Consider the following 10,446-nt stretch of genomic DNA (forward strand, 5'->3'; position numbering starts at 1 on the left):
AGATATAGAAGATAAGATTGCAGTCAGTGACCATGAAAAGAGAGGTCTCTTAAAAACAGTAAGAGATCACCTATTGCGTCCGCCAGGTTCAGGAATTTGGCTGGCGTTGCCCGCCACACTGGTCTCGGATACGTCCCTGGGCGTGGGGATCTTGGGGCTGGGACTGCTCCAGCAGTTGAGGCGAGGCCGCGTGCCGTCGCCAGGCTCCCACTGACGCCTCCCGAGGACAGCCACGGGCTCTGTGCCTCGCGTCCTTCCTGTCCAGTGCTTGTGAGCACCCGCGAGGGTGAGGCCGGGCCCGGCTGGGCTGAAGTCGAGCCAAGCGGGAGGCCTGAACTGCGGGGAAGAGGGAGCCGAGGTAGCCGAGGTCATTGGGGCGCTCCACGCTCTCCTCATCCCGGGGAGCGTGGACTCCTGGGTGCCCTCCGGAGTAGCCGGAGGAGCCGCGCTACGGTGTCGCGTCAGGGAAGGGGGAGGATGGAGCAGCTGCGGGCAGACAGGAGCGGGACCCGCGCTGGCCGTCCCTAGTCCTCATCGGGAGTGGGTGGAGGACTCGCGCTACTGCTGCTCAGTCGCCCACCGGTCCCACAGGCCGCCTCTAAGTCTAGGTCTTGCGATTTCCGGGGCACTGCCTAAGAACGCAATGCTGCTCGCGTCTCGCCCTTGTGGTTGTTAGTGGGTTTACAGTACAGTTGATCAAGGCCTGGAGACAAAATTTGGTGAAATACCAACTGGCAATATAAAGTTTGAAAATGCAGATAATTTGATTTTGAAAAAAAAATCCTGGCAAGTTCAAGGTCAGCCTGGGGAACTTGGGAGACCTTATTTCAAAATGATAAGGCTGGAGAGTGTTGCTTAGTGTTAGAGAACTTTCCTGGTCTGTGTGAGGCTGTGCTTTCCATCCCCAGTGGCTCATCTCCCTCCCAAAAGTGTGAGGAGGTAAGGGCTCACTTAACAGGTTAGTTTAAAAAAATGCTATTAAGTGGGCTGGGGATTTACCTCAGTGGCACAGCACGTACCTCTCAAGCACAAGCGAACTCCTTGGAGAGTTTGATCCCCGGTACCAAAAACAAAACAAAACAACAACTACAAAAAAAAACAAAAACAAAAAAACAAAGCCCACAATAAAAGAAATCAAAACTATTTGAAATTTTTAATAAAATAGACAAATCATGCCAAGCGTGGTGGCTCATGCCTATAGGGATGCTGAGGCAGGAGGATTGCCATGAGTTTGAGGCCAGCCTGAACTACAAAGCAAAACCCTGTCTCAACCCCCCCTCCCGCAAGTCACTAGCAACACTAGTCATTACACCATGGAGACTATGTGAGTAGAATATTACAATACTAAGTAAGACATGACTAGCAGATTTTCATGTGTGTGTGTCCCAAGCCCTTTTAATTTTGAGACAGGGTCTCACTAAGTTGTCCAAGTTGGCCAAAACCATCATCCTATAGCTTCAGCATCCAGAATAGCTGGGATTACAGGAATTTCCACTCCTCCCAGCTCAATGAGTTTTAAAAGTCTCTTTCATATCTCTCTAATATGGACTCAACATGAATAGTATAGACCCTTATCTCAAGATGCTCAGGGTCGTCTCATGATATGTAATTTTTTTGTTTGAAACAGAGTGTTTCTATGTAATCTGGCCTAACATTCACTATTCTCTTGCCTCAGCTTCTGAGTGCTGGGATTATAGGTGCATACCACCTCACCCGGCTCATGGTATATAAATTTTTAAAGTTAGTTAAACTCTGGTGGCTGGGATATAGCTCAGTAGTAGAGTGCTTGCTTAGCATGTGTGAGATCTTGTGTTTGATCCCAGCACCACAAAACAACCTCCCCCTACCCCCAGATACTATAATTCTATTTGTTAGTAGAAAAGTATTTAAGCAGTATGCTTTTGGGGGGTTTCTTTTTATATGTTTGTGATGCATAGTAATTACATTCATCTTGGGGAATTGGAACATAAACATATTGCATTTTGATCTTTTTAATCCCTTCCCCCAGCTCTTTTGGGTTTCTTTTTTTTTTTCCTTTGTTTTTTTTTTTTTGAGACAGGGTCTCACTATGTAGTTGAGACTGACCTGGAACTCACTATGTTGCCCAGGCTGGTCTCTAACTCACAGCAATCATCCTGTCTCAGCCTCCCTATTGCTGGGATTACAGGAGTGCACCACCACACCCAACTCTTTTGGGTAGCTAGAGGTTTGTCTACCGTCCCATCTTTTGTTACTGAAGGGTAGGCCCAGTGGGCATTATTTTTTTCTCTTCATTACAATGATCAAAAATTTAGCTGCCTAGAGCCTGTGTGGTGGCGCACGCCTGTAATCCCAGCAATAGGGAGGCTGAGGCAGGAGGATCACTGAGTTCGAGACCAGCCTGGGCTACATAGTGAGTTCCAGGTCAGTCTCAACTACATAGTGAGACCCTGTCTCAACACCCCCCCGCCAATTAGCTGCTTAAAAGCTATTCGGGATCACAACAATGTCTACATGAACTCAGCTTTAGGCACTGTTATATTTAAAAATCTGTATTTGAGATCTTTCTAATCTATAGAAATCTATAGATTGCATATATCTCTTTTTCCCATTTTGGCAAGAGAAGCTATATAATTTTTGAGACTTTTTCAAAAAACAATTTTAAGGGCTGGGGATTTAGCTCGGTGGTTCCGGGTGCCTGCCTGGCAAGCACAAGGACCTGCCCTGGTACTAAAAAAACAAACAAACAAACAAAAAAACAATTTCAAGAGAGGGACATCAGAGCACTGAACCAAGTATAGGGCTGTTCTGAATGTGGAGCTTGCACCAGTTCTCAGGTAACATACTCAAGAGGACAGCCTTATTTTTCAAAATTTTGGGGTGAGGGTTTGAGACTGGGTCTCACTATGTGGTTCATGGTGACCTTGAACTCACTATGTATCCCACGTCGGCCTTGGACTTGCAGTGATCTTTCTGCCTCAGCCTTCTGCATTCTGGGATTATAGGTGTGTGCCAGCATGCCTAGCTTTCAAATTATATTATTGAAAAAAATGTTTAAATTTGTTTGCTTGTGTTTTGGTGCTAGGGATTGAACCCAAGGCCTTGTGTGTGCTATGCACTTGGTCTATCACAGCACAACATTCCCCCTAGCTCCTTCATTAAATTTTGATTTTAGTGACTGTGTTCCCATAGTGTAGGTTGTCATTTTCCTATGACTTCTGAATTTCCTGCATACCAGCGATTGTACCTAGAGGTTTAAACATCTTCAAGGGGAAGGTTACATAACAGTTAGATTGTTTATTTTGTTTTGTTTTATTTTGTTTGTACCAGGGATCAAACTCAGGACCTTGCGCTTTTGAGGCAGATGGCAGAACCACTGAGCTAAATCCCTGGCCCTGGATTTTTTTTTTTTTTAATAAAGGAATGTACAATGTCAAGTTATCTTTCTTTTTGCATTGTAGCTACAAATATTCAATGCTTAAATTATTTACTTAGTAAAGGTTGTGGTAAGGTTTGTTATCTAAAGTATCTCCGCAAAAGGCTTACTTCAACAGCAGCTGAAGGGCTTTTGAGGACATGATTGGATCATGAAGGCTCTAACTTCATCAAGTGGGTGAATCCATTTATAAATTCATTAGCTAAATGGATTATTAGGAGGAGAGGCCAAATTGGAGGAAGTAGGTCACGGGGGGGGCGGGGTGTGCCCATGAAAAGGCTATCTCGTCTTTGGCCCCTTCTCTGGTTCTCACTTTTCTCTTGTTATCCCCTCTCCCCTTCCTGGCTGCAACCAGGAAAGCAGCTTTCCTCTGCCATGCCCTGCCGCCATGATGTTATTGTTACACCACATCCAGAAACAATGGAGCTACTTGGCCTTGGACTGAAACCTCTGAAACTAAGCCATTATGAATCTTCTTTTAAATTGGTTTACTCATTTTTAGTGATGAAGAGCTAATACTGGTTGTAACAGGGAAATATTTAAAGTATATCATTATTTTCTTCATTTACTTGTTGGGATACTTCTGTAACAAAAATCTTTGCCTAATTTTGTATTTGCTTACTCAGTTGCACTTTTTTTGGCAAAGACAAAATCTTTTGTTTGAGTTTTTGAAATGAATTTATTTATGCCTACAAGATAACTAATGACTTCAAATATACTTGATATATTTTAGTGTATTGGAATTGTTTTCCGTATTTCTTGTTTAAATTGCCTTATGTTTGTTGAGAGTCCTTTCAAGTACTTTTTTTGGGGGGGTGGTGCTAGGGATTGAACCCAGCACCTTGCAGTTACTAAGCATATACATTACCACTGAGCGTCACCCCCACTGGCCTCAAGTACTTTTTTTTTTTTGGTACTGGGGATTAAACTCAGGAACTTGTGCTTGTCAGGCAGGTGGTGGCACCACTGAGCTAAATCCCTGGCCTGGCCTCAAGTACTTTTAACACACCCACTACCCCAGTGTTAGATAGGTTCCCAGTATCAGAGCAGCAAGATGTTCTAGGCTTGTGTGCACTTCCTGCCCAACAAGTAGAATAGTGGTCTTGTCTTTTTTCTTTAATAAATGGAGCTAAGAAATTTATAGTATATCTATGTCTTTATTCCCATCCATCAGTAGGTTTTATAGTAACAATATGCTCTGAGTTTCTGCACATTGTTAATTTTTTTCTACTTATTTAGATTTGAAAATTCAGTTGATGGAGTATAAAATTCTTGAGTTACTTTTTGCTTGATTGACAATTTATTTATTTTCTCTCATACTGTCATAAAATATTTTGCTGTCAAGAATGTCTGGTGTTAAAAAAATAAAACAAGATGTGACAATCAAGGTTTTTTTCACTGCATGTACTTTGTATGTATCCACAAATATATTTTCTATTTTTAGAAAACTTAATAAGTACTTGTCAGTATTTATCATTTAGAGTGTAAGAAACATACAGAACCCAAAACAACAACCAGAAAGAATGTCTTCATGACATATGATAATCAAAATACCAAAAATTCAACAAAAGTAGAGAATATTAAAAGCTGTTAGAGAACAGCAGCAAGTTACTTATGAAAGCAAGCCTATCAAAATTACATCAGATTTCCCAGTACAAACTGTAAGAACAGAAAAGCTTGGACTGAAGATTTTAAGCACTAAAAAGGAATATTTTTCACCTCAGACTTTTTTTAAATGTAAAGCTTTTTTAAAAACTCTCATGGTTATTTACTAATTTTTTTTCTGGTACCAGGGATTGAATTCAGGACCTTTCACTTGCCAGGCAGGTGCAGTGCCACTGAACTATGTCTCCAGCTCCACTACCCCCTTTGTAGACAGGGTCTTGCTATGTACTTCAGCCTGGCCTTGAATCACTATGTATCCCAGCGTGAACTCATGGCCATCTTCCTGCCTCAGCCTCTCAAGTGCTATGATTAAAGGCATGTGCCATCATGCCCAGCCACCTCAAGCTTCTATATTCTGCAAATATGCCCCCAAGATTGATGGAGTAGAGACTTTCCATAACAAAGAAATACATGACTCCTAAGCCAACACTGCAGAAAATACCCAAGGGAATTCTAGACAGAGACAGACAGGCCTCCAGCACCAAAGTGTGTAAAGGAAACTACATTTACCTGGGAGATTTGTTACACAAAATTAAAACATTAACAAAAAATAGGGTTAAAAAACTACTGAATAAATGGACAGCAGATACCTACAGTATTTCATCTAAACAGAATGCACATGTCTTAATTACTTTTCTCAGAAAATACCCAACACCCAAAGTTAAAGGTTTATTTTGGGCCAGGGATTTAGCTCAGTGATGCTGCCACCTGCCTCACAAGTGCAAGGTGCTGAGTTCAATACCTGTACCAAAAAAAAAAAAAAAAAAAAAGTTTATTTTGGCTCAGTTTGTAAATCTTTCAATACTTATCTGACTCCAAGGCAAGGTTGATATAGGGCACCAAGTAATCAGAAAAATGATGTAGGGCAAGTAATCCAAATAACCAAAATAATCCAAACAAGTTAGATATCTGAAATGCAAGTTCGTGTTCTCTAAAATTGAAGAATGAATTCTGAGAACAGTGGAGTCTAAGAGTAGGTAAAATTTATTGAAGGATAGCTTCTGTCTAAGAGAGACAGAAAGGGACCAGAAAGTGGGCTGCCTGCCCACTCCACTTTTCAAAGCCATGAAATGAGGTAGGTTCAAGGTGAGACAAAACTATAAGACCCAAAGGAAAATTACAAGGTGGGTCTGAGGTGGCATAAAACAATGATCATTCAATAAGATTACAAGTATAGTCACCAAGGTAATATTGATTAAATGGGGATCAAATGGGAAAACAAGTCATACTCAAGGAATTTCTGGAAAGGAAATGGGCTAGGGAGGTTTAGGTCTATTTAGAATATCAATCACTACTATTCATCTCTAGGGGAATTAGTACCTCTTTATGATGCTAAGCAGTGAATGTGCCTCAATTGTTATTCTGTGCCAAGGGCCCAGCTTTGTCTAACTGCCTTATAATAATTTCCAACTAACTTAGCTATCTGCAGTAGAGGGGCAATGGCAGAAGGGCATAACAAAGGAGAACTTGGTGAAGCAGGCAGGCAGAAAGCAGCCAGCAGTGAAGTAGCAAGCAGCAAGCATCAAAGCAGCAAGCCACCCAGCAGCCCTCTTTCTGTCCTTTATATTCTATCTGGCCTACTGCCCTTAGGGTGGGTAGATCTCACAGGGTGAAGATTAAATAATATATTGCTTAGTAATCAATGGATCTCAGAAGAAATCAGGGAAGAAATAATTGAAAAGTTCAAAGAATCAAATCACAATGGAAACACAACAATCCAAAGCTATGGGACACAATGAAACCAGTACTGAGGGAAGTTCATAACAGTAAATGCACACATTAAAAGAGTCAAACAATGACAAATAACCTAGTTCCTAATATAACAAGAGCAATCCAAATCTGAAATTACTAAAGCAAATACATTAGAAAGATAAGAGCACAGATTAATACAATAGAGATAATACAAAAGAAAATGAATAAAGAAGGTAAAGATTCTTCAAATGGATAAGTAAAATTGATAAACCCTCAACCAACCCCTCCCCCCAAAAAGGCAAGAAAAAGCACAAATGAACACAATTGGGGATGTAGCTCAGTGGCACCTTGCCTGCCTCAAGAACAAGTACTGGAGTTTGATTCCCAGTACTGGGAAAAAAAAAAAAAAAGTATCACAACCAAAACTGTCAAAATCCAGTGGGTTATACGAAACTACTTCAAAAACATCTTGTAATAAATTGGGGAATGTGGAAGAAATGGGGAAATTTTTAGACACATATGAATTACCACAATTGAACCAAGAAGATATAAAAATTCTGACTAAACCAGTAACAACGAAATAGAGACGTAATAAAAATACTACCAACAACAACAACAAAAAAACCCCAGGACAATGGATTAACCACAGAATTCTACCAGAACTTCAGGGAAGATCTAGTGTCAATATTTCTGAAAGGTTTTGGTGAAATTGAAAAAGAAGGAGTACTGCCACACTCACTTCTGGAATCAACCCTTATGCCAAAACTGGATAAGGACTAACAACAACAACAACAACAACAACAACAAAAACCTATAGGACAATCTCTAAGGAACATAGATGCAAAAATACTCAACAAAATACTGGCCAACAATGTATCAAATCATTAAAAAGATATTGTGAGAGGGGTAGGGGAAAGGAAATAAGGGAATGGAAAAATATGAGAAAAGGAAAAAATGGAAACAAAGTCTTTGTAAATAGGGACAGGTGGAGGAGTTGAAGGGGGGAGCAAGGGAATGGGGAAGAAATAAGAACCAAGATATATCATGTAAATGTACAAATTCCCAATGACAAATGTCATCACATTGTATGCCTAAAATGTACCAATAAACTTAATGAATAAAAAAAAAAGATTGGGGCTGGGGATTTAGCTCAGTGGTTCCATTGCCTGCTTTGCAAGTGCAAGGACCCAAGTTCAATCCCCAGTACCAAAAAAAAAAAAGATCATACATCATGACCAAGTAGGCTTTATTTCAGGATTGTAAAGATGGTTTGAATATGTAAATATTAATAATTGTAATGTCCTAGAGTTCCACCCTTACTAGTATAACCATTAAGCTATATGGTTAACTGTCTCAGTCACTTCTTCTGTTATTGTGACAAAATACCTGACACCTTTGACTTAAGGAAGGAGAAGTTTATTTTACCTTACACTTTATAGAGGTTTCAGTCCATAGTTCTTCATAGTAGATAGCTAAGTAAATTAGGTATGTTGTAAGTAGATAGGAAGGGCCCTCAAGAGAGTCAATATAGAAGAGAGTTGAGGCCTATTTACTCAAGGCCAATACTCAAAAAGATAAACAACTACATCCATATACTTCCCTAGGAATAAATAGCAGTGATTGATACTCTCAATAGACATCAATCACCTTAAATGGCGACCAAAGTCTTCCTAGCCCATATCTTTTCTGGAAAAATTTTATTTGTTCTATGTATGCTTGCTATGTGAATTGTTTCCCTATTTGGTCCCCATTTAATCAATATTACCTAAGCAACTGTACTTGTAATTTCATTGGTTGATCATCGTTTTGTCCCACCTCATGCCCACTTTGTGATTGGATCTTATTAGTTGGCTATAGTTTTGTCCCACTTTGTGCCTGCCTCACCTGTGGGTTTGGTCCATAAAACCCACTGAGAAATAGGGTCTTGGGCAATCCACTTTCTAGGTGTCCCCTCCTGTCTCTTAGGCAGGAGCTGTCTTTCTCTCAAAGAATTCTTCTTACTCTTAACCTCTGTTTTTCCTAGAATTAATTCTTCAATTTCAGAGAACATGAACTCAGTGTTTCATATATCTAGTAGTGGGGAGTTATAATAGTTCCCTAATTTGGATTATTTACATTATTTGGATTATTTGATGCCCCATATCTGTTCATAATCAGTTGGTATTAATTGATTTTATCTGCATCCCAGTATCTGAATTAACTTTGTGTCACCAATCGTACTGCAGGGACTTTCATGAAGATGGCAAAGTTAAGAACAGCAGCGAAACAGGCTCTCTGAGAATTGGTATCTAAATGCTGAAATATAGCAAAGTGAGGAAGAGAAGAAGGAAGGAAGTAGGTCCCCAGGACCCAGCAAGGATCTGAAGCTAGAATTGAAGCCCATGAGAAAATGCGTATCAGTTATAACTGGCAATGTAAATGGTCTCAATTCACCAATCAAAACACATACTGGTAGAATGGATCAAGAAGCAAGACCCAAGAATATGCTACATACAAGAAACACATTTAACTCAAAAGAAAACGTTTTTTTTTTTCTGACTGGAGATTTTATTCGAGTGGGAGCAGAGGGCAAGAAGGAAGAAGAAGAAGAAGAGAGGGCAGAGAGAGAGCAGAGAGAGAACTCAAAAGAAATTCATAGATGGAAAGTCAAATGATGGAAAACAATACTCTAGGCAGCAGGAATTTGAAAAAAAGCAGAAGTAGCTATTGTATTTGCAGACAAAGTGAATTTCAAGCCAAGACTGACTACAAAACACAAGGAACGTCCCTACATCCTTGTAAAGGGAACAATCCAAGAGGAAGATATAATAATCATAAATATACAAAAATATATATGCACCAAATAGAACACCTAACTATATAAAACAAATATTAATGGACATAAAATCATATAAGCACTAATATGAGACCTCAATATTCCACTGTCACAAATAGATAGGTCATCTGGACAAAAATCAGTGATGAAATATTAGAACTGAATCAAACTTTTGAACAAATGGGCTTAGTAGATGTCTATAGACTTTTCCTCACAACATCAGAATACACATTTTTCTCAGCTGCACATGGGATAGTCTCCAAAATAGAGCACATATTAGCTCATAGAATGCACTTAAGTAAATGCAAAGGAAATGAAATTATCCTATGTGTATTATAAGACCATATTGCAATGAAATTGGAAATCAATAGCAAAATAAGCCATAAAAATTTCCTAAACACGTGGAAATCAAATAATACCCCCAAAAAACCAATGGGTCACAGATGACATTAAAGAATAAATCAGACAGTTTCTTCATTTAAATGATAATGACAATATAACATACTGAAACTTATGGGATGCAATAAAAGCAGTACTACAAGGAAAATTTATAGCAGTGAATATCCATATAAGGAAAACAGAGCAGGCTCAAATAAACAACCTGTTGAACCACAAGCTTTTAGAAAAAGAAGATCAAGTTAAGCTCAAAGCTTATATGAGGGAGGAAATTATAAAGATCAGAAGATAAATTAATACAATTGAGACTAAGGAAACAATACCAGCCAGGTGTGGTGGTATATACCTATAATCCCAGCACTTGGAAGGCTGAGGCAGGAGGATTGCCATGAGTTCAAGACCAGCCAAGGCTGCATAGCAAGACCTATTTAAAAAAAAAAAAAAAATTTTAAAAAAAAAGGAA

This window comes from Fukomys damarensis, unplaced genomic scaffold, assembly GCF_012274545.1.
Source record: "Fukomys damarensis isolate Sample0158 unplaced genomic scaffold, DMR_v1.0_HiC HiC_scaffold_38, whole genome shotgun sequence".
Taxonomy (NCBI): domain Eukaryota; kingdom Metazoa; phylum Chordata; class Mammalia; order Rodentia; family Bathyergidae; genus Fukomys; species Fukomys damarensis.